The sequence below is a fragment of the Corapipo altera genome, unplaced genomic scaffold (genome assembly GCF_003945725.1).
Source record: "Corapipo altera isolate COAL_440 unplaced genomic scaffold, ASM394572v1 61411, whole genome shotgun sequence".
In the NCBI taxonomy this organism is placed as follows: domain Eukaryota; kingdom Metazoa; phylum Chordata; class Aves; order Passeriformes; family Pipridae; genus Corapipo; species Corapipo altera.
Window position 1 is genome coordinate 491,036 of NW_020884875.1, and position 25,060 is coordinate 516,095.

Here is a 25,060-nt window from a genome sequence, read left to right on the forward strand (position 1 = left end):
ATTTATTTCACATATTATAGCACAATAGTTTGTAATTTTGGTTTCACTTCCTTTGTTCTGTCCCATGATGAAACACTGGGTAAGTACGTATATGTCAGCATGGCACTTTGTTTCTAAAAGCTGATTAAAAATACATTCTCTAAAAAGGAAATACATGGAAGTGACTTTGGAGGCCTAGATTTTAAGCTTCTTTCTTTTTTTTTTTTTTTACATCTGTTTGCTGAGCGCATATAATTTCTCCCTTGAATTATTTAAATGTCCCAGTGCTTTTTTCATGAAAGGAAAACTGAAGCCAGATGCCCAGCCTCAAAATGGAAAACCTTGAAAATACAATAAAGTGGAGTTGGTAAAAAATTTGAATTCTCATCCACTGGGAAAACCCAGTATTTTAAAGAGATATATTCACTGGAAAACCATGTTTAAACCCCTGTAGAGCTCTGAAAGTTCCAGAGAACTTTTCTACGAAAACTCCAAATATTTTCTTTTCTTTTGCTTTTTTTCCTCCCTTCAGCCTTAACAAGCCTAAGAGTCTGGATGTCTGATACTGTTCTTGAAGAAGAGGCTGGTGACCACACATCCTCATCCTGCCAGTCCTTGCTCCAGTAGAAAAAGCTCAACCTGCATTGCAGGAGCCAGGACAGAACAGATGTTGCCTCTTGTGAGGAGCAATATCCCACAGGAATTGCCACTGCAGGCTTCCCCGCATGGAATATCTAATTTATAGACTCTCTATCCTCCACTGACAAAACACACAGATGGAAATTTTACCCCGCTTCTACAGAAAACCTGCAAGTGCAAACTGTAACAGGAATACATTAAGGAAAGTAGCAGAAATAAAATGGGATTTCTTAAAATCACAGTCTACCAAGATTACTTTATTTTGAATAGGCTTGATACACTAGGTAACAATAGTTTTTAAAGAAAAGAATTAAGCGCTTGTTTAACCCATCTCAGCTACTGATCCCTGAGGTTTGCAACCTTGCAGTTCTCCTGGGTAGGCAAGTTGCTCATAACTTCTCCCCCTGCATTCGAGCACCATATTTTTGCATTTGCATCTTGAAACTGCTAATATTTAGTTAAAAATTAATTTGATTCAAAAAGAAAAAAAAAAAGAGGATGCAAGCAAGCTTTCTGGACTGTCATATGAGAGGGATAAAAATAAAGCAGAGCAGTTTCCAAAGCAGTAGTACAACACCTGGAGAAGAATAGGGATTAAAATGCTAAAAAAAATGCTCAGATAAATTATGTTGCAGTTCTTATTTTTAAGATGAAAGGAGATGTGCAAGATTTAGTTTTTGCCTCATTATCCATGTGGTCGCAGCTCTTTAGGACACCATCTCACACCCTTGGGCCCTAAGGCAGCCCCTCAGGGCAACACTGAGTTACAGCAGTGCAAACTCCTTCTCTCAGTCCTCAACTAGGGTGCTCAGGACAACAAACAAGGGACTACAAAGCAGGTTCAGTACGTTCAGGCAAAATCACTGAAATGCAGCTTAATGAAGATCAAGCGACTGGTCACCAGTCTGCCTCTGCCTCAGACACCTTGGGAGTGTGAGCTGTAATGATAATCTTTACATTCAGGGTAGTAAAGGCCTTGCAGAGCAGAGATTCATTTAAGAAAGCAGACAGAAATCCAACCAGTCTGTCCTTTTCAGCTGGCATGCAGTGAATCAAGAGCAGGACCATGCGCACAGAGATGTGTTTTGCTTTCTTCCTCCAGCCTGCCTAACACAAACCAGATATCTTCCCCCACCCCTCCTCTCTTCCACCCTTTCTTCCTACCACCATTACTTTGGGAGGCTGCAATCAAAACTCATCCTGCTCCACTTTCCATGCCTGAAGAGCTCAATAAGTCTGAGCCACAGCAGTGGTTCCGGAGGCTGAAGGCAGGATTTTCAACCCCCTCAAAGGGCATTTAGAAACCAAACCCCTCATGTCAAAAGCAATGGTTTCTAAAAACCATAGGCAGCCTCAGCAAACTTCAGACTTACTTTGCAAGTCACTAGAGTAGAAGCAAATCTCATCTGGCACTGAGAAGCATTTTTTTTTTCTTGGAAGCTACACAAAACATTTATTGTCATGAGAATGGTGAGAAAGTAGAAATTCAAAATCTGACAATCTAGCTACAAAAAAAATTCAGAGCCCAAGAAGGTCATCACGGCTGAGCAAACTCCCTGCTGCATCTTTGGGAATGCACGGTGTCCTCACATGCTCTCTCATCCCAAGGATGTAGTCAGTAACTGATCTGTGGTGGGACCCTTTCCACTGCTCCGGGGGATGGAGGGCTGGTGGGTGTACACAGCCAGGCTGGAGAGCCGGCCATGAAAGCATTACTGCTTGAGAAAGGGAAGGCACAGAACTATTCCCTGGCAGTGAGCAGGACAGGAGCCCTTCAATAGCCTGGTCTTGACCCCTTGCTGGTTGTCAAAGGTAATCACTGAGCCCCAGCTATCACAGCTCTGCTGACCTCTGTGAACTGTTACCCAGTACAAACTCCACTGTGTGCCTGAGCCTGAATTTCCCCTCCAAACATAATATAATGGCTTGCTCTCCAGTCACCTCTAATTTTTATTGCCTGCAACAAACCAGGTTTCAAGCAGTGCTGTGAACTGTCTGTTGGGGATATTAGGTTTCAAGGTCTCACTAATCAGCTTTCCATTGAATAGCGAGTAAAAAAAATCAAATCTTCTTTGGTTTTACTTACATTTATACCACTTGTTGAATGAGAGCAACTGAACAGTGCAAGGAAACCTCTCATTTTCATTTCTGTGCAAACATGCACAACCAGGTGCTGAAGAGTATGAGTACTCAAAAGTCATTTCTGTTTTGGAGATGAGAGATATCTTGGGCAATAATAAATAGAAAAATCTTCCTGAAGGACCAAATAGGGAGCTTTTGTCCACATGCTAGTGAACTATAACATCTTACAAACCTGAAGAATAAATGCTATTTTAACATCATGGAAAACAGTTACTTTTTGAGACTTATGACCTGTTTAGGGTCAGGGAGTTCCAGTAGAGCTGTAAATGTGTTATCATGATTACTACATGTCTTCCTGGACTTACATTCAGCAGAAAAATATAAAACAAATCTCAAGACCTGCCAGTTTTAGACTACCCATTCTCTGAAGAGCCCTTAGGCAGAGAACTTGCTGCTAAGAAACCCAAAGGTCTGGAAAAAAATCAGAGCGACTTTTTGCAGCCATGGGGATCTGGACCTTATTCTGCTCTGGTTGTACATAATTTTTTAATGTCAAATATTCTTTGCATTAACATGCTTTTCTGTCTTGGGCAAGGACAAAGGAAGGTAAGACTTCTGCTTTCTTGATTTTAACCTAATATGACCATCTTCAAAGGCTGTCTGCCCTTTTTCTGTCACAGAAAGCATACTAACCTAGTTTGGAAGCTACCTCAATGGGCCTCTGCTCAATCTCCCTGCTTGAAATAGGGTTGAACATAGATGGCACATCCCTGCAGATTCCTACAGACAGTCTCTACTGGTGTGGATTCTCCAGCCTCTAGGTCACTTCAGCCAGTGACTCCAGAATTTTCTTCTCTGGTGTCTGAATTATCCCTCCTTTGCTACAAGTCTGTGTCCATGGGCCATTTTGCATTTGGCATTAGAAGGGAAGGGAACAGGATCTTTCTCCTCTTCCAGATTCTGGGAAAATCACAGGCACAGAGCAAAGGAGAGAGAGGACCAAAAGATACAGAATGAGCAGAATTTCTGTGTTAGTTTTATTCTCACGTTAGACAAATTTGTCATTTTTATTTTATTCTAAATGCTAATGTGTGGCAACACCAGCTGCCAATTTAGAGAGGCATACTTGGCACGCTAAGATTTATGTCACTAAGCTTTGCATCCCTTACTTAGTTCTCCTGATAGTCACCAACCCTTCCAGAAAGGCAGATTTACTTGGCACTCTTCAAAAAACACTTACTCGATGAATGATGCTACCTCAAATTACGAGCCTCCCAAACTCAAAGCTCTTTGTCTAATGAAAACTATTACTGCTTTTTAATAAGTTCTTCAGCATTTAAAAATAGCACTCCTAATTTCCTGCTCCACCGAGCACCACCTTGACTTCAAGTCAAATTATTCACAACCTCTTCTCCACCAGCCCTGGGGGATACAAGTCTTGCATTTTGGGGCTAAGTACTTCTCTCAACAGCTGTGAGAAGCTCTCTGAAGCAGGAAAGAGCAACTCACTCGTAACAGTATCAGACAACAAAGCTAAGCCACCCTTTTTTTCCTGCTATTTTAACCCAAATGTCATAGGGTAACAAGCAGCAACACCAGCAGGATTTCTTTGAGGCAACTTATATTCAACTAAATTATATTGTGGGAGAGCAATACTATTAATTCAAGAGTCCGTGAAAGACATTAACATTACCGTGCAGGCAAGATTTAGCAGTTTTAGCTTGCTCTAGTTCTCACCAGGCACATGTCTCTCAGGAAAACACCAGAGGCAAAACACTCACAGCACAAAACCAAACAGAAGTGTGTTACTGTGCCACAGTGTCACAAGCCTTAGCACTGACATTTAAAGCAGCTGTTTCGTCCACAAAACCAGTACGTGGGTCCTGCACAAAGGCTTGCAGAGAACATCAGATCTCCTTGCACAGGTGTCATACCAAGGTCCAGGCATGCAAAGCTCCAAGAACTCACAGAGCCTTCACATGGGTTGAAACTTCACCCTTCGCTCCAGCACAAGCGCGATCAGGACTCTTTGCAGTCAGAGGGCACAAACATCCCCAAGTCTAACGATCTTTGTATCCTGTTGCCTTACCTTTTTTCAGAAGTTGTCACTAAACACTTCTTCCACTGCTTCCTGAATTTTGTCAGACCTCAAAACCCACTAAATTTCTTTACATATTTTTGTAAACTACTTTTTGGGTTTCTTTTTTCTTTCACTTCAAGATTTTCGAATATTCTTACAGTTAACTGAATCTTTTAAAAGTCTGGTCCTTTCCAAAACTGCCTGTTTTCCTGGAAGCTTGACATTCATCAAATATTTTTACAAATCTCCCTGTTAATTACTTTATTAGAACATACTTCTGTGATCACATTTTTGTCTATTAGACACAAAAAGAAACAGTACACCCTAGTGTGACCTACTTTTGTGTAAAACTAGAAAAAATGTTTTTAACAAACATGGCAGAAAAATTCTCCACACTATCTGCCTTTTTAAGTTCAAACAGCATTTTTCTAAGAACTTGAAGGAAAACACTGCTTTTTTGACAAAATGCTATAACTGAGGGCTTAGTCAAATGGTCAATAAGAGCTTCCCAGCTTTTTCCTAATGCTCGTCTTATTTTTGATTGTGCAACCTATGCAGTAGGAGAAAAACTCTCAGGTACAAGCTGTCTGCATTTTGGGATTCAGTTATCCAACATCTCTGATAAGACTTCATGCCTCAAAGCTGCTCATTTACAAAACAAATACCAGCAAGTTCTTTCTCTGCAAAATTTTTGTTTGGGCTATTTACCCATGGAGTTCATGCAAACTGCTTTTTCCTGAGCACAAAAGTTGTGCATCCTCAGGAAAAAAAAGTAAAATCCAAAGCCAACTCCTGTTTTTCCATGTGGATAAAAATCAAGCTGAAGGGAACTACTTGTAAAGGTTGTAGCTGCAAAGATAAAACAACATTAGAAGGACTCTGCAGGAAGAGGGCACATGAACACAGTGGGAACACATACTCATGAAACATGAGAAGGTCCATTTGCAGTATTTAATGCTGACCTTCAAAATACCCTAAAAAGTCCATTAGAAGCTTTTATTCCAAAAGCTTAAAAAAAAATTACTCCATTACGTTGAACAGTAGTGTTTATCCAAAGCTTCCAGCAAACTCAATAGCAGCTACTCCTTAATTTTCTCATTTGCAAGCAGAAACAACCTTCACTCCACCTGTGCACATGACTTTCCTGTGCTAAGAACACAAGTTTTACATAAACCCATTTCAAACATGAAATGAGTTTCTAACAGGCCACGAGGATGCCATGCCTAGCACATGGCAGCTTCTGCCTTCATTCTCCTCTCTTACAAACCTTCCCTGAGGACTGTTTTTCCTTTTTGCTATGAACGGTCTTGCTGGACACAGACTGCTGAAAAAAAAGCCAAAACCCAGACTGCTGACATTTTCCTTCAGATTTTTCTTCAGAACATCTTTCTTTTGGTATATAGATGGATTTTGGGGATGGGAAAATTTTAGTCTATATTCTAAAAGTAGTATGAAAAAACAGCCTCAGGCAGCTGATTAAAAAACAAAGTTTTGACACTGTGTCTAAGCATGTACATACATATATATATATGTATATATACATACATACATATATGTGTATATATATATATATATATATACAGACACAGGACAACCTATTCTGCTATAGAAAAGCTATAAAAAGTGCCAACGATTCTAAAATAAGGCTAAGTGAGTGTAGGACATTTTTTTTTTTAGTAGCACTGCTTGGGAAAGGACTTGTGATAATAATTACAGGTATATGAATTCCTTAAGTAAACACCATGTTCCCTATCTTTTTGTGCTAACACTGCCTTGGCCTTATTATTTATGCAGAAGAATCTGGACTTTGGCCACAGAGCATTTTTGTACTGCCTTTAACCAGAACTTCCCGAAATCAATAGCATCCATACGCTCCAGTGCATCCAGCTTGTTTCTCCAGGGTCAGGGAAGAGGCCCAGTTTAATACACACTTAATTCAATTAAGAGCTACACAGCAACAGCCTTTAGTAGATTTTAACCTCCTCTCCACGCATCGTTTACTAACCCACCATTAATTAAATACAGTTATTAAAGTAGTGTGTTTGTAATGACTGTATTTTCAATGAATGAACAAAAGCTATTTATGGGATCCAACCGAACGGTGCTTGTTCATTCACGGCGCGGGACTGAGCGCGGGTGCCCGGAGCCAGCTGGCATTTCGACAGCACAAACAGCAGTCAATAGATGCACAGAGGCAGGTCGGTACAAATATCTACTGCCCAGAAGGAAGCATCATGCTGGAATGTTTTAAATTCCTCCTTTGAACATTTGCTGCTGAAAAAGGCACCGCTGCCAGGTGCCTGCATACCCAGAGGACCCAGTGCATTGCATTAATAATCCCCACTCACTAGTATAACCCTTCTGCAGATCTAACAGGTTGCAATCCATTCTATTTGTGAGTGCGTTTGAAACAGCTTGGCACAAAGTGCCATTAGATACTGGGAAATATTAAATGCTGGTGTTACGACCATCTTCATACATGTGTCCTTCTTCAAACAAACCTCTGGAAAGAATCTGTTGTGGGCGCTGAGCGATGGGAAGATGTGGTCACAGATGGTTGACTGACAACTCCTTTGCATAACCAGCGGCACATGATGTTATGAAACACACAAACCTGCATAAGTGGACAGGGATACAGGACATGCAGCCCAGATCTTCCCACTAAATCACATTCAGCACCTTCAGGTAAAAGGATTAAGATTCTTCAGATGACACAGCAGATTGCTCGGAATGTAGGTTTGACACTGTATGTGGTCTAAGGCAGCTGAAACACCCAGATTAGCCACAGGGTTATCATCATGCATTATCAAATTTAAACAAACTAGTCAAGTGACAGCAAAGGTAGAGAAACAAAGGATTTTTCACTTAACACCACTAACCCAGAAATGTGTAACAAACACATGAAAACTCAAACACAGATTTGAATTCAAAAAAAAAATAAGGAGTTTTGTCTGTCTTTGCTAAAGTAAAATGCTAAAAATGTTTGTGCATGTGGTTTTTTCATTCATGTGTAAATATATGACCCAACCACCCCACATTGTTCTATCTTGAATGCTTTTAGTGTAAGCTGAGCAACGGGAAACTTAGACTTAGTTAACAAAGTCAGCAAGAAAATTGCCCATGTTTCTCCTAGAAACATAGTTAATAGGGAATATCAGGAGGCAATATGACATATTTGCTACATCGACTCCAAAGCCCTCACAGGGAGGGGGATTACACCCTGGCTACCTACCTTTTGGATGGTTCCCATTAACAACTTCTGCTTCATATCAGACATTTCTGATGTTTGGCATGGATGGCTCTGCAAGGCAGGTGAGGGCAAAACCTGGGCTGCAGGTCCCTGCTGCACCAAACACTGAGGCAGAGTATAAAAGAGAACCTTCAACACTGAAAGAACCATCATAATTCTGTCCACTTGGGTGATCGTGTCCTCAAAGCGGGAGAGACCTTACATGGAAAGGAGGGTAAACAGTCTTATCATGTTGTCAGTGGCCAGAAAGTGCTGATACTGACTGATGATGTGCCTGCAGATCCTCCACTCTGAATGCAGAAGGGTGGTTTAGCAAACTGAGGGGCAGCTCTTGCCACAGAGTCACATCTTGCAATGGATAAACAGCTCAATGTCAAAATGGAGATCAGTGATGAGTGGAGTCCCTCAGGGGTCTGTACTGGGACCAGCACCTTTTAATAGCTTCATCAACAACAGGGACAGTGGGATCAAGTACCCCCTCAGCATGTTTACAGGTGACACCAAGATGAGAGGTGTGGTTGCCACACCTGAGGGACGGGATGCCATCCAGAGGGACCTGGACAAGCTCAAGAAGTGGGCCCTTGGGATCATCATGAGGTTTAACAAGATGAAGTACAGGGGCAACCTCCAGTACCAACACAGGCTGGGGGATGAACAGATCGAGAGCGGCCCTGCTGAGAAGGACGTGGGGGTGCTGGTGGACAAAAAACTGGATAGGACTTGGCAGTGTGCACTCACAGCCCAGAAAGCCAACTGCATCCTGGGCTGCACCCAAAGCCAACTGCGTCCCTGGGCTGCATGGCCAGAAAGCCCAGGGAAGTAATTCTGCCCCTCTACTCTGCCCTCAAGAGACCCCACCTGGAGCACTGCATCCACCTCTGGAGTTCCCCAACACAGGAAAGACATGGAGCTGTTGGAGTGAATCCAGAGGAGGACAAGGAAGATGATGAGAGGGATGGAGCACCTCTCCTGTGAGGGCAGGTTGAGAGAGTTGGGATTGTTCAGCCTGAAGAAGAGAGGACTCCGGGGAGAACTAATTGTGTGGCCTTTCAGTAAAGGGGGACTTGTAGGAAAGATGGGGGCAGACTTTTTAGTAGGGCCTGTTGTGATAGGATGAGCAGTAGAGATTTTAAACTAAAAGTGTGTAGATACAGACCAGATATAAGAAATATATTGTTTATGATGAGGGTGGTGAAACACTGGCACAGGTTGTCCAGGGAGGTGGTAGATGCCCCATCCCTGGAAACATTCAAGGTCAGATGGGGGCTCTGAGCAACATTATCTAGTTGAATATGTCCCTGCCCATGGCAGGGAGGTTGGAACTAGATGACCTTTAAAGATCTCTTCCAACCCAAATTATTCTACTATTATATGATTTGCCAAAGAACAGCAGAAAGGTAGCTACATAGAACAAGACCAAGATACCTGTAGACCACATCCTTGGGTCTCTGGTTTAACAAAGGGGAATGGTTCAGAAGAATATAGGTTGGAAAAGAAGGAAAAATGCTTTATTGTTACTCCTTATTTTAAAATTATTATGAAATCCTTCTCTTGTTTTACTTTGTGGTCAGAAAGACGCACCATTCTGCTTTGCCAGCAGCATTAAAAAGCTTTCACACATGTTCCCAACAGCGTTGCTACACAGCCCCTATTCACTGAACACATTTGCAACTCAGGAGCAATTACTTGTGGAGCATATTGCCTTTTGGCCTGCTCATTTGTCTTCTAACAATTATTCTGCTTTTTAAAGAACAAACTCCTCCCCTCGCATGAGCAGATGGGGAAATGTCATCTCTCGTTCTTAGAGAAGCTTTGACCAATATTCTGACTTGGGCATTAAATAGAGCAGAAGTCCGCAGAGCTACCTATGCTTTATGGCATAATTTTCTTTATGCATGAGCTCTGCTGTCAGCAATGTCAGCAGGAATATGCATGATGTTACACGCAGTGTTTGTCAGCTGGTCGCTTACTATGCAACAAGGGCCCGGGAGCAGCCAAGAGTAGAAAATCAGAGCCCTCTTCATTTAAATTTATAATCTGCAAAATCAGGACAACTAAGGAAAACAGCAGAAATTGGCCCAAGTAGCAAGATTTAGACAAAGATTCAAGATGCTGAAGGTGCAGGAGTGCTCGGGAGCAGTGGTGATGACTCAGCCTGTGAAAAAATGTGAGAGGCATGAAACTCAAACAGCTGGAGTCACACACACAACACTGACCAGCAGAGGACAAAAGCAGCTGATTGACAAGGAGCACAGTGAAAGGGGCAGCCTGTGAGGCATCTCTGCTCAGGCAGGGCCACAGGAAGACAAGTGACAGTGGTGGGGACTTGCTTCTGGAGGCAGTAGGAAGGGATGTCCCCCCACTCCCAGGCAGGGTGTGAGGGGATGCACTTGGCACCATCACTGGAGATGACAGCGACAATGAGGGGACACAATAGCACTTTATTGTGACCAACAGCTGGCAATGGCTGTTACACTCAAAGGTTGAAAATCAGCTTGCATTATAATCTCCCAGGTTTGCATGCTCGAAACATGCAATTTTGGTCTCCAGAGAAAGACCTGCCACTTTTTTTTTTTTTGAGGAGGAGGAGGAGAAAGAAACAGTTTTCATAAAAAACTCCTGACTTCTATACTGCAGGTGAAGATGAGTGGAAAGATAAATAGCTGCCAAAATAAAGAAGAAATATAGTTGCATTTATTTCACTGCAAAAATTTCCCTTGAAACCTGAGATAGGGGTTATCCTCTGCAAGGAAGGGAGTCAGTGACACTGGGAAGGAGGACGCAAGCAGCTGTGGGAGAGGTGAGCTTACTCCCAGTTGAAGAACACACCTGAACATAGCATGAATAACTCTGCAATAATCTGTAAAAATAAGCATAAGAAGAGTTTATTCTTAATCACGTGGTTCTCTAAGCTCACCATCATGATGTACCCAACACTTTCAATATTCAGCTGCTCTTTATAACCAACCTTACCAACATTGCTTAAGACTAAGTCTAACAGTAGCTGGGGAGAGAGTGAAGCATCCAGATTTAGCTCCAATACACTGCACATCTGCAATTTTTCCTCTTCCTAACTATTTGCTAAAGATGTATGTCATAAACTCAGTACATCAGAAGGCAAACTGTTTTAAGCAGGCCACTGTTGTTACGAACTTTGCTATCTCATTTACAGGTTGGATGGGTTTACTTGGTTTTTACATCAAGTATCAGGCAACGGGGGTAAAACAAACAGCACAAAGCAGTTAGTCAGCCAAGTTTCAGTGCCTCTGGTGGGACCCAAGCTGACATCTCAATGATGTGCTTTGGCTCTCAAACCAGACTACTGGGAGTACAACAGAATTGATAAAACACTGAGTAATTATGCATAACAATGGCTGAAGCATGCAGTTGCAGATGCAGCTGCTAACATATCTTTTAACTATTGTCTTGTTGACAAAACGAATGCCTAGAAAAAGTAAAAATTATTGTAAATGCCAGGAAGCTTGTGCTGCACACCCTTTCTTGCCTCTACAAGGGTACAAAGCCCTGTGTTGGTAGGGTTCAAGTCTCTTCTTGGGTATATTTTTGTTTTTCTTTTGAGTTGTTCTTGTAGCATAAGTGCTCTCCTTTGCATACCCTAAGGGTCAACGTGAGGTTATGCTCCACCTTTTTGGAAGAGATATCAGAATCCTGTTTGGAAACTTGCCCTTTAGCTGACCTGTTCTGAGGTTCTAAGGGTTTCTCCCCTTGTTTCCAGCCCTTCATTCAGGGCTCTGCTTAGACTTCCTGTCTTGATCATACATTTTAAAACCATTTGCATTGCCAGTAATGCCTGTACTATATATGGGTGTCCAAAATCCCATGTTTTCCTGGATTTGGGCACTATGAGATTTTCCTTTAGAGAAATGAAAGGCCCAAAAAAGGTGAATTTAATCATGTCAGCATCCTCACTCATCCATCACAAAAGCTGGGTTGCTCTGCATCCCCTCCAGCAGCATCCCACCAACCCTGTCACTGGATTGCACTCTTGATAGCAGGAGTTTAGAAGGTGGCATGAGAACAAGGATGAGTTTGCCCCCTGAACCTTCCATCTCTGTTCCTCCTTCCTAACCTGCCTGACAGCATCACCCTCCATCTCACAGCCCATGTCTGCAGGGCAGAGAGGCTTCAGCTGAATGAAGAGCATGGCTGGGGAATACACCTCCACCTGTCCAGCAGGCAAGCCACCTCCCAGCCAGTAGCACTGCCTGCCCAGCCCCAGGGCAAGCTGCACAGGGCAGAAACTCAGACCTCCAAAGCCAGAAAAGCTTTTTGGCTGTTTTCAGTAGCATACTGAGTATCACTCCTGGTGCAAAGGAGCAGACAGATCTGCCCAGCCTGGGCAGGACAGGAATGTGCCAGCAGCCACTGCAGGGCTGGGCTGCATTGTGAGACTGCACCTGAAATGCCAACAGGACCCAGGCTCTCGCAGCACACAGACCAAGAATCTGTTCAGGGAGGTTATAACCACTCTCACCCCCAAAGAGTCTGGAGTGCAAAAGATATTCCTGAATCAGAATAGATTCAGGATATTCCTGAATCAGTAGGAGACTCTGTAGAGAGGTTAGTGAGACAGACACAGAATTAATTTGAGAAGTTAAGCCGTTTTATTCATGTAGCTGCTCTGCAGCACTTGGAGTATTGACATGAGCAGACAGTAATTGCCAGGATTGTTTTCTGCTGAGCTCTCACTTTCCAAAAAGTCATTACCCAATCTGTATGGAAAGTCATTAGCTAATCCCCTTAGGATCACACTGTTAACAGAATTTGGTGAGCTGCCTGGACACTGGCCGAAAATACTATATATCAACACACAAATGAAGGAAACATCTTGAGGATTACTCAGCTGCACTGGGCAAAGCCCCTGTCGGGTGCTTTTCTGTGCCAAGTTCAATCCAACTTCCCAGCAAAATTTTAGGAGAATTTCTGAACTGTCCCAAATTGCACCATTCTGTAATTCCCCATAGTCACTGCTGCATTTCTAACAGCATGTCCCCTGTGCCAACAAGAAGAGCTGCAGAGGTGGCTCTGCACTAGTGGTGAAAGTGACCATCAGTGGGCAACCCAGAGCACTCTGGGTGCCAGAGAGGAGCACACAAGAGCTATCCTCTCTCAGACTGCCAGAGAACAACTTACAGAGCATCTGTGCTCATTCGGCAGAAGCAACAATATGCTCACTCTAGATCCAAATTAAAATTGTGTTGCAAGATAAACCAGGCATGTGCAAAACACAGATTAACTAATGTAAAACTACAGGCTAAAGAAAAAACCCTCAGGATTAAAGATTAGAGCGCAGGGAATTGGCTGAGGCACAGGGAAGATATAACAGGCAAGGGATATCAAGGATACCTGGATTTAGCAAAATCAGAGAAACTAGGGAAAGAGAAAATTGCAATTTGAGATGAGGATTTGCAAGGATTACTTCTTAAGAAAACAAATTCCAGATAGAGTCCTGTGGTTTGGTGGGAGACTATTGCTGGCCAGGGTAAAGGCAGCTGGGTGCCAGCTTGACTAAACAACTTTTCTAGAAGTAATGATTTAGTTAAGGCACATCTTGTCTCTAAATGCACAGCGGCTCTGGGGTTTTTTACCAGTTATTTCTCCATAAAAAAATGTGTCTTCTTATGAAAGTCAGTCATTTGCGCCAAGCAAAAACTGGTAGTTACCATGGGAGAGAAAATAAAATTCAATTCCCAGTAGGTCTGCAAATTCCAAATACTTTCCTAAATGAGCTGCATGAATATGAAACATCCCCCTTGGGGTCCTGACACACAGGAAGGTGCACTGCTGCACAGAAAGGAACATGATGGTGGTTTGATGACCATCTGCACTTGGTGGCATCCCTAATATGATGGTAATGCTAACAGGTAGAGGTAAAAAGGAAAAAAAAAAGACCAAACAAAACCCTGATTTTTAAAGTACAATTTCACATTTCTAAAGAAGGGGGAATGCCAAGCCAAGCAGATGCACTAAGTGCCCCTTGGTAGATATTGAAGGTTTTCTGGTTTTATTATCCCGAGATCAGCCCTTATATTTAACAGACGCTTTCTGTGAGCACCCCAGCTGTTATGAAGCTTTCTCTCAGCATCTCTGCGCAGCAGAAATCCTAATATACAAAGCACTTTGTCTCGGATGCAGATATATTATTGTCTGCATATAAGCTATTATACCAACTGTGTTGCTCTCCCAGGCACTTGTGTCAAGACCAGGCAGTACCAAGCCCAGGCAGTGCCTATTAGCTTTTTGTCAACAATTTATTTATTGTCTGCAACAAAGCACTTAAAAATATTTTGCAGAAAAGTGATTGAAAAAGAAAAAAAAACAAATTTTCTGCCTTCTGCAGATGCACATCCTTAGGTTAGGCTTCACTTTGTTATACACAAAACACTTAAATCTGTCTTGGCTGGAGGAGTAGATCCAGGCTGTACCCTTATGTGATGTCCAGGCACCCACGAGGGACTGGAACATCCTTCCACACCAGTGCCCAGGCTCCCTCCACGGGAAGCAAGAACAGCAGCCCAGGAGGGCAGATGCCCATCCCATGTTTTATATGCCAGCAGTCCAAACTTTGGAGAGTGTAGCATGGGAAGCTGATCAAAAAGCCAGGCCAGGCAGCTACCAAGCTGGCATCACACTTGCAATTAACTTTGACTGTCTATAATCTGAAGAGAGGACGTGCCACACCACATCACACAGCACAAAAATCCCTCCATGTGGCACCGACTGCGCTTTTTATAAACTAAGTACCAGTTTCCTCTGCAACACTTCTCCCAAGAAACTAAGGCAGAGTGAAAAATAGTGCCTGGAACATGCTGAATTTGTACATATGGAGAATCAGGACAGCTACATCATAATATTTTGCTGAAGTGAAGTATTAATTGCAGGTCTGCAGCACTACCTCCTTTCTTTGTGGGAAATATTAGTGATATAATCTGTATGCATGGTATGGAAGCTGTGATCTGTTGAATAAATTTGGAACTGTAATTTACTTTGTGTTTTCTTCCCCACTGTTTTTTCGTTGCTTTTAGGAGAGAGTAACTAGAAAACCCTCCTACACAGTCAAATATTCAGCTGCAAGGAAATAGTCTGGAGTCATTCAAATCCACAGAGCAACTCCAGCTCTGGTTGCCCCCACATTTACAAAGTTGCCCTGTGGTATCCTGGAAGATACACCATTTTTACAGTAGTTTTTTAATGTAAGAAGGGAGAAAAAATGTCCATGATTCTCTGAATCTTTCCATTTTATATTTTGACAGGAAGAAAGAAGAACTTAAATTGCTGTTGTATGGAAAGGATCTTCAGCAATGTTTTGTCTCAGAGAAGACTTTTTTTTTGCTTACATGTGTACTCATATCTGGTAAAGTCATCTGTATAAAGAGGTTCAGAAAGAAATTTCTTAGAAATAAAGATAGCCATCACAGATTATAACCAGCATTTTTCCATGAATCACCTCCACTGTATACAGTAAGAAAGCTTCCCAGACAACCTACTAGGCGATTCCAGACTTTGGATATTTTACTGCAAGGGTGGGTGTCCCTCTGAGGAAAGACTCAAATAAAAATATTCTCAGAAAGAGAGGTCTGAATGCAGTAACGCTCTTCAAAGCCATGTAAGGTTATAAAAAGGACAGCAGTCAATTGTACTACATGTCCACTGAGAGTAACCCAAAAATTAATCAGCTTAATTGCCAGCAAGGAATATTTAGGCTACACATTAGAAAAAAGCTGCAAGGACAGGACAGTGGAACAAGCTAGCAAAAGATGTTCTCACCTTTTGGAAAGAACAGGCTAAGTAAGCTACGATCCATCCATCAGGGATGGCCTAAATATCCAGGATGGACTGTTGGATTTCACAACTCCCAGTATCCCTCTGGACCAACATTTTGTTGACTTTCTGGTCCACACATCTCTGTGGAGCAAAAACAGATACCCAGCAGAAAACAGACACAAATCCCCACAACGGCTGAGAGCGCTCCTATGGAATGCTGTGTCCTCATTAGGAACACAGACATATTTTTTTCTATACTGACCTCTAAGCACAGTGCAGGAAAACAGATATTCATGGAGTTCCACTCAATACCCGTCTATACTATGCTAGGCATGGGTAAGACAAACATCAGTGGAAGAAAAGTTTGTGCTCTGACTTCAAGAGCAAAGCAGACACTTCCAATCACCAAGCAAGCAGGGACCATATCTTTCATCCAGAGACAACCACTCCCATAATGCCATCAGAGGCAAAAAAATCCCTGAGTGAAACATGACAGCCAGTCCCACCAGTGACCACAAGTGTGATTACCCTGGTTACAGACCCACATCAAATTCAAATAACTTGCAGTATCGATACACTGGAGATGATGACTCAGACACTCAGTTGGATCTCCAAATAAAGACAGATCTTCTGGCTTCCTACTGAGCTCCTGATGTACAAGAGCACTGGCTCTGTCCAAAGGCAGCATGTATGTTTGGGATCCACTCAAGTTTCTGCAGATTGTACAGCAGTAGATCACAACAAAACATTGAGTATTTTCTAAGATATTCCCTAAGGCAAATGAAAACATCTGGTACCCCCCCTACAAAGTGTTCTCTGCCACCCACACAAGGGCTGGACACCACATTGTGCTGTCAAAAACCTTAATCTGTTTTTAACAACTAAGGAAAAACACTTCCGGCAAAACGAAACTTAACCTAAATGTTCCTTTGCCAAGCGATGCCGCCTCCTTTCTGGTTACATTTATGGGGGGAGGAAACTCCTGAGTTAGAAAAACAAATGGTCACTCTCAAAAAAACCAAAAAGACTCTCAAATGAACCTGAGTTCTACTTTGTCTTGGTTTCTAATTGATCTAAAACTTGCAAACCTCCCATGTGAAATGCCAGCAAGGCAAAGCACAAAGCAGGACACTGAATGCTACCCACCCGTGGGATGCACACAGACTCAAGGCGACAGCAGCAGTGGATTTTCAGCCAAACCCCAGGGAAACCAGCTGTGAGAGTGAGCAATTCTCCCCCAGAGAACTGCAGAGCAGAAGCCAACAAGTCCCAGTCGCAGACAGATTTTAATTTTCAGGGCCGAGCCCACTAAGCTGGTGTTTAAAACAGAGACCTATTCTTTTCTTGCTTCTGGGGAAAGTCAACTAATTCACAAAGAGGAAAAGAAAGCTAGAGTGCCTTTGAGGAGGCGATGGTTCTGGAGCACTGGCCAACTAACAAGGTTTGTCAGGACTCAGCACTATTTGCTCTTTGCAGTCTTTTATTGCATCCCCATCCTGTGATGCCTAAATGCTGCATCTAACATCATATATCCGATGCACACTGTTAGATATTCCTGGGGTGGGCCGCTGGATGGGGTTGTTTGCCACTTGCTGCAGCTCCTCTGTGCCCCTTCCTCTTGTTGCCTGTTTCCAAAGTTTGAAGATGCGGAGCTGAACTGTTTCACCCATCAAGTCCTATGCCCAACACCAACGCTCTTGCTGGCCCCAGTGCCTCTCCATTAAGTCTCTTCTTCCAGTTTTACAATTGGCACAAACTTCCCTGTAATACATTTTAAAAAAATGAAGATAAGCAGTACACAAGACAGCCTTGTTACTACAGTACACTCCTTTCCGAAACAAAGATGCAGGATTGTAGTATTCAAAGTCATAATGGCATCTTAATCCCAATCAAGGGTTCCCAGTACCTACCCTGGATGTGGGAAATGAGGCTGGTGGTTTGGAGGGTTACCTGACACCCTACCTTCCTGTCCTACTTTTTCTGGCTATCTGAAAAGGATTTAATTAAGTCCCTCAAAAGGATATAAGAAGCACAGACTTACATAAGAAGCTCACAAATGAACATTCAAATTACTGGGTTTTTTTCTTATTATTACTTAGATTGCAGTTGAAAACACATGGACAAGCATGAAAATGAAGGTCAGTGCATAAATCTGCTGTCCAAATAGACGTGTTAACACCAGGCACATGGTACCACTGAGTGTTAACCACCCCATCAAACAATAGGACAAAAGCATGTTCATATGTAACATCACCAACAGACAGTCTTGTCATTCCCTAAAAATTCATGACTTTATGTACCTCAGACAGGGATCTCTGCATATCTGACTTCACAGATACAACCTGATATTGCAGATCTTCACTGCATTAATTCCCTCTTATTGAGAGGATCTGATGTTAATTTTTACATTCATTCAATTTCATAGGCATTTGTTAATACTTATAAGACAAAATAATTAAAAAATCACTACAATTAAATCCTTTGTGATGGCTTCCAGTTAAAAAGTAATAGTCAAAGCCATGAAAGAGAGGCAGACTTTAATTAATAAACACACTCACAAAGCAAGCTCTAAACCTCTAACAAGACTTTGTCAGAAATACTCAATAGCCGTAAGTTTCTGACGAAAGCCACATTAAGTCAGCTTGTAAATGAATTCCAGCTTTTCCTCTGTAACTTGGATGCTTCCAGAAATTACAGAATTTGGAGAGGAGGAAGGGCAGACTGATGCCACAAGGCGGAGGAGTCTCACACCAGATTTCCTTGGAGCTATTACAGTGTCCATCATCATTTAGCTTAAAACCCTTCACAGTATAGGCCACCTCAACAACAATCATCGTCATCATCAGTCCTTTTGTAGAAAAGGTGCTTGTCAAAGCAAAAGTAAAGGGGGAGTAGTTTGCTCATGGCTAGAAACAAGCCTTTTCAGTCTAACAAGGGTCAAACTAGGACCTCTATATGAGCTGCTGTTTTCCTGTCTGTTTTTCTGTTAGGCCTGATCAGCTGGTGGCGACTTCCCCCGACGAGTATTTTTGTTAGGTAAATTGAACATCACACTTTAGGACACACCATTTCAGCCATCAGAGGCCCAGTGTGTCCCCCTCCAGGGGCTGAATGATGGAGCTGAGGACTGGAGCGAAGCCCAGCCGCCACCAGCAGCCCCCAGCCCCGAGTGTGCAGCAGTGGGGCAAGTAATGGCCCCGTCCTGACACCACTCCAGTGCTGGCAAACACCGAGTAGACACACAGAGACTTCAAAGTAAGGAGAGAAGGGAGTATTTCACAAGAGGTATTTTAAGTGAGACAGAAAAGAAGTTTCTCTTTTATGTACATTAAAGCAAAAATTTAGTTCACATCCATTTCACTTTCTCTTTTTTGTTAGCAACATTTCTGTAGATGCTCTCTCAAATTTAAAACAACATACTTAATTGTCCTGTTGCATGCTCAGCTTTTAAAGCAAGCATTTCATTGTATCAAGGCAGAAAATACAGTTTTATAACTACAGTTAAATAAATTACTTAAGAAATCATCCAGCTAAATGGCTTTTCCACAACTATGATAAATTATAGCTGCACGTGTAGCAGTCTGCTGGCCAAAACATTCCAAGATCAAAGGAGAAGCTGAAAATGAACAAGTCTATTTATTATCTTGATGAACACCACATTCAAGAAGTCATTGTCACAGCTGTGGGCTGTACAAGTACAGAATAAAATGATACTATCCTAAAAAACTCTGTGCTGAAGCAGAAACCATGAAACAGACCCAGGTACAAGGCAGGGATGAATAAATGCATCAACACTTCACTTTTTAATTTCACTGTATTAAAAAGTATACTTAAATCTCTATCATTTCATCATGCTGCCTCTGTCATCGTGTAACAATTATGTAAGGCAGTGTAATTAAAAATAAACTTCTCACTCCCCAGCAGCAGTTATGCAATAGCTTTGATTAACTGAGATCCTTCATGCTTAAGAGAACATTTAAGGAGTTAAAGTTATAACTCAATGTCCTTCCCCATAGCTTCATGTTCAAATCCTATCCACATTTTTCTTCTCATCTCTCCTGTACAAAGATGGTTTGTCAGGTTTTATTTGGTTTTATCTGCTTGCAAGATGCTGTCTTGAGGTCCTAAAAATGCAGGGACATATTTTGTACAATCTGTCAGCAACTGTCTTCAGATGCAAGGCTACAGGGAGTTGATGAGCTTTTTTCTTATCAGAATGAGTCACAAAAATGGATTATCCACTCTTAATCCTCCTTACACTGGTGAATTTCCTTATTTTTTTTTTGTTCAATAAAAATAAAATAAAATAAAAATTGGCCTGTGAAACCTTGTAATAAAAGTTTCCCCTCAGGACGCCCTGGCAGAAGAAAACATCACTCTGTCATTCAGAAACTACAGAAACTACAGAGCTTCCAGCACCCATTCCATTCTTCCACAAAAGCAAGCATTTCACTACTTATGGTACCCATTCCAGCACTGTGGATGGTTTACCCCATATCTTTTTTTTTTTTTTTGTCACATCATGTTCCCCCACATGATGTTCAGTAGCTGTGTTTTGGGGGTTCTTTTACGTTTTTTTTGAAAAGTCCTCTTCTCTCCACAAACTAAACGAGAAATCATTTAACCTGTTTTCCTCACAAAACCATAACAGTCTTTTTCACCATAAAAGTCTTACTAATCTACATTCGCTTGAAATGCAAATATTTTTCACAAAATCGTTCTGCTAATTTTCATGAAAGCCAGCACCTTACGGGATCACAACCCCCACACTGAAACTCTCTTTCAGTTAAATCCCAAAAGAACAAAACCTGAGCTTGGGTAACCTCCCTTCTGTTTTGAATGGGGATTTAGGAAGAGAAGTGTGAGTTTTGCTGCTGTTTGCTAATCCCAACAGAGAGAAAAAGGAATCCAAACTGCCTGAAAGCTCATCCCTGAAAATAATGTGATTTTCCTATAAGATTAAAAAAAAAATGCATCTATTCATAGATTTGAGCTTAAAGGGGAAAAAAAGAGGTCTTCGTACTTCTAACATATAGTCCACCGCCAACTTTTAGTCCAAAGCTGTCCCATCAGGCAGCAAGCTGATGGGCAGAATGGAAACCAGGGCTTCATCTTTATGGTTATTTCTTTGTTTATTGGATTTGGATTTTTAGCTTCACTCTGAAACGCTGCCATGCTACATTTAGTACATAGTAGTTGGCATCACTTTAAAGGCCCTGGCAGATCCCAGTCAGCAAGCCAGATTAGTTACACCACGCAGGAAGGAGGGCTTGTGTGTTTTGGGGAGCCATGGGGAAGCAGGAGGACATTCCACTGCGGTGGTGCAAGCGGCAATGGTGGAGGGAAAGGGAAGGGAGGAAAACAAGCCTGTTCTTGGACTTGATTTTCACCTCAGACAGTGTGCTCTACTTAACTGCACAAGGCCATTACACACGGATACGACTCAAACGTCCTGGGAGACTCCAGCAGACTGCACTGCACATGAACAGTCCCACTGCCAGAGCAGAACTTGGTGTCTTGTCATGCCACATCAGATTCCAGGTTAATGCATGCTGTCAAAGCTGTGGAACAGTGCAATCAGTGTCTGCATCAGTGCAGCCAGCATCCTCCGGGTGACACGCAAAGGCAGAGGTGGGTGAGCACCCTGAGAGAATCCAGCAGGGCAGCAGCACCTCTGACTAACATCCCTCCATCTCCAGAAAACATCTTCCACCCATATGAAGGAGGCTGCCGTAGGACCCAGTTCCATGTGCCTGTGTCTATCTAATTTGCCAGTCACTTCAAAGAGGGTTTGGGGCCAAGTGCTGCCTGTAAATTACTCCTTTCTCTGCAAAACCCACTTAATGGAATTAAGTGAAGGATCTATTTGGCCCATGGGATATGTGAAGTGCAGAATTATATTTTATCTCATTCCATTACAGAAAGTTCCAAAATGGAGACAAATTTTCAGTCATAGGCTGAGAAAAGTTATTACAAAAATACAATGCAAGAATGTGAAAGGCTTTTTTCCTTTTACAAATCATTTAAAAATATATGGTTCATTCAAAGCATGTACATCATTAAAGATTTATAAATGACAGTTACAGAGGAAGTAAATAAGGAGAAAACTTTAATATTTTTAAAATTTTCTTTCCCAGTTTTTCAGATAGACAACAAAAATCATTAAAGCAGAATCATAAGGATTACTCTGCAAGAAGAAAAAAAAAGCCCCTCTCATGCAACTTAGACACGAAATGAAGTTAAACACATATTTGACAATCTTCTAATCATTAAAATATACATTTGGTTAATTCCCTTAAGCTTAAAAATTTCCAAAATGTAGCTGAACACATCCTGGGTTGCATCCAAAGCAGGGTCAGCAGCAGGTCAAGGGAGGGGATTCTGCCCCTCTACTCTACTCTGGTAAGACCCCACCTGTAGCACTGTATCAAGCTCTGGGGTCATCAGCACAGGAAGGACATGGACCCATTGGAGTGAGTCCAGAAGAAGCCACCAAATTTATTAGTGGGATAGAGCACCTCTCCTACGAGGAAAGTCTAAGACAATTGAGATTGTTCAGCCTGGAGAAGAGAAGCTTTGGGGTGAGTAATTGAGGCCTTTCAGTACCTGAAGGGAGCCTACAAGAAAGATTGAAAGATCAGATTTTTCAAGGGCATGGAGTGACAGGACAAGGGGGAATGGCTTCAAACTGAAAGAGAGTAGGTTTGGATTAGATAATAGGGAAAAATTCTTTACTGTGAGGGTGCTGTGTCACTGGTACAGGTTGCCCAAAGAGGTTGTGGATGCCCCCTCCCTGGAAGTGTTCAAGGCTAGGTTGGATGGGGCTCTGAACAACCTGGTCTAGGAAAAGGTATCCCTGCCCATAGGTTGGAATAAGATGATCTTTAAGGTCTCTTACAACCCATTATGATTCTATGATCTGTAACATAAAATTAAGGTACCATCTTTACCCTTCTATTCTGTCACTTTTGTTTTGAGTATTTCTGCATTTTTTTCCACTAACACAGGAAGTTATTTTATTATTTTGGACCTACCCCTTGGAAATGCTGCTTCCTCAGCAGTCAGATTTTGCTTAGGGTGAAACTCCCTTCCCTGTCAAAGGAGGATACCCTGCATGTGAGGACATAAAGGAATAGCAAAACAATGATGTGACATATTATGACTATCTGGCAATTATACCACCTTATCAATACAGAAAAAGCATGTAAAAGGATAAAAACATATCAGGTCGTATTTTGGTCACCAATCATTTCAGCAATGAGCCTCCTGCCTGTGTCACCTCTGATGTCACCTGATGCCCTCACAGACCATCACTCAAAGGCAGTGTGACAGTACTTGCTGCACACCTGTCAGGCTTACAGTTTCTCTACCTCCCCACGAGGAGAAGTATGCAGTGTTTAGATACTAAAGACGGTCCTTTGGAACCATACTATTATTTTAGCATGACATGCACGCAGAGTGCCATCTTGGGGCAACCTGGTACCAAGTAATCCAGATATTCTGTCACTGTAGGAACTGCAGACTGGATTAATTTCAGTTCTGGTGCCTATATTAAATATATGAATGCATGTTTGAGCCACTAGAGAAAAAGATGCCTTTTTCAAGGAACAATTGATCAGATTTTTCTAGACATAAATTTGAAGGCTACCTGAACTCCCCGAAACACTGCCAGGTTTTATGCACTGGATGCAAAAGCAAAAGCTCTGACAGCATTTATTTTTGGTCAGATGATCCCAAGCCTATACACTTGTATACTGATTAAATTAATCAAACCACAGAAAACACGCCCTGCAAGAAATCTAGCGCCTGCCTCCAAGAAGGCAGCTATTGCACAGGGAAAAAAAAATATACACAGTTAATTCCTGGAGAAATTACTGAAGATTAAAGCACTATATTACTGGTGTAAGTGCTGAGCTGCTTCTACTATTTTCTTCCTGCTGTGGAGGCAGTGCAAAGCACCTCGTCTCAGGGCTTGGCTCTGCTGGAGTCCAACCAGGATCAGTCCAAAAACAATGTAATGTCTTACCTCTCATGTTCATCTTAGCCCCACACGACTCTCAAACCGGTGCCCGAGAAACACACAAAGCCCACTGAGAATCCCTTGAGTGGAGCAGCATGATGATGCAGAGGGGTTTCCAAGACCTGTGCCTAACCCACAGGAATATGATGATCCAAAAATGACCATCCAACACCAGCATCACACAGAGTTATTAGACAGCAGAGAAGAAATGCTCTGAGGAGACAAAGAACTGCATTTTAGTAACACTTCTATCCTTCTTACAATAATTTAATACCAACAGGAAAAAATACCAGCCCTTTCTATAAATATACATAAAGTATTACTACCATGTGTGTGGGAGAAGGGTTTTTACACATTCTTTCATTGCAGAGCTTAAATCCTGGCGTGATCTCAAGAGAAAGATGAAGCCAGGGGTCTGCTGCAGAGCCTGTGTGTGCATCACAAACCACCAGGCGCCCTAGCACAGCCCAGCCCCATCAGCAGCTCTGCTCCAAAGAGCCAGGACCAAAATAACCCTGTGGGAAAACTTCCAGAGCCATTACCTACTTTCACTCTAAATACAGTTAACACTAATCTTCAGAAGTTCCCTGTTTTGTTCAGTAAATAACAAATCTACATGAGGAAACCAGCAATGGGATTTAGAAGAAAGAGGTTCAGTGCTAAGAATACACTCCCATGAAGAAGTATGAGGAGACAAGGGATAGGCAACAAGAGAGGCTGTTTATGACATAAAAATTATATCATCTGTAGGACAGATACTGAAGCACTTTTTGCTTTAATACACAGGGATGGCATCTCCTACACAGCAGAACCTGCATGCAGATGTCCATACGCAGAGCCTGAACAGCAAAGCACATATATGGGAAATACCCCAGGTTGGAACAAGCTGGTTTCTACCTGCCAACCATCAGGCAGATTCATAATTCCATCTTTCTATGCCCTTCCTTGCAGGGTTGAGTGCTAGGAGAAAGGGGGATGGGCTTTGAACAGTCTCTGCATCATGACCACAAATCAAGCAACAGCATCAGAAGGCTAAGACCACGAGTGCTATCAGAAGGGCAGCTGCAAAGAGTCCCCATATGGGCGACCTCCTGCCCACATGATTGAATTTACCAACCATACAAAAGTCATAAGTATGGCCATGAAACATAAGCTGCTGTCTCCTGTGCTGAAGGGTTAGCAAGGGTCAGTCAAAGGCAGCTTTGCTGCTGCAGCAGCAGACCAG

General features: G+C 42.3%; 1 protein-coding gene across 2 annotated transcripts in view; it reads right to left on the reverse strand.

Moving 5' to 3' along the window:
• The window catches only part of PDZD2 (PDZ domain containing 2), a 200,767-nt gene that overhangs the window by 155,105 nt on the left and 20,602 nt on the right, over positions 1–25,060 (reverse strand). Inside the window, exon 1 of one of the 2 annotated variants that reach the window (XM_027634813.1) lies at positions 22,850–22,925. The exons of the other annotated variant lie outside the window; for it this stretch is intronic. The gene's annotated coding sequence lies outside the window, so the exon portion shown is untranslated. Of the gene's footprint in view, positions 1–22,849; positions 22,926–25,060 lie in introns of those variants that run through there. 2 annotated transcript variants of the gene reach the window in all.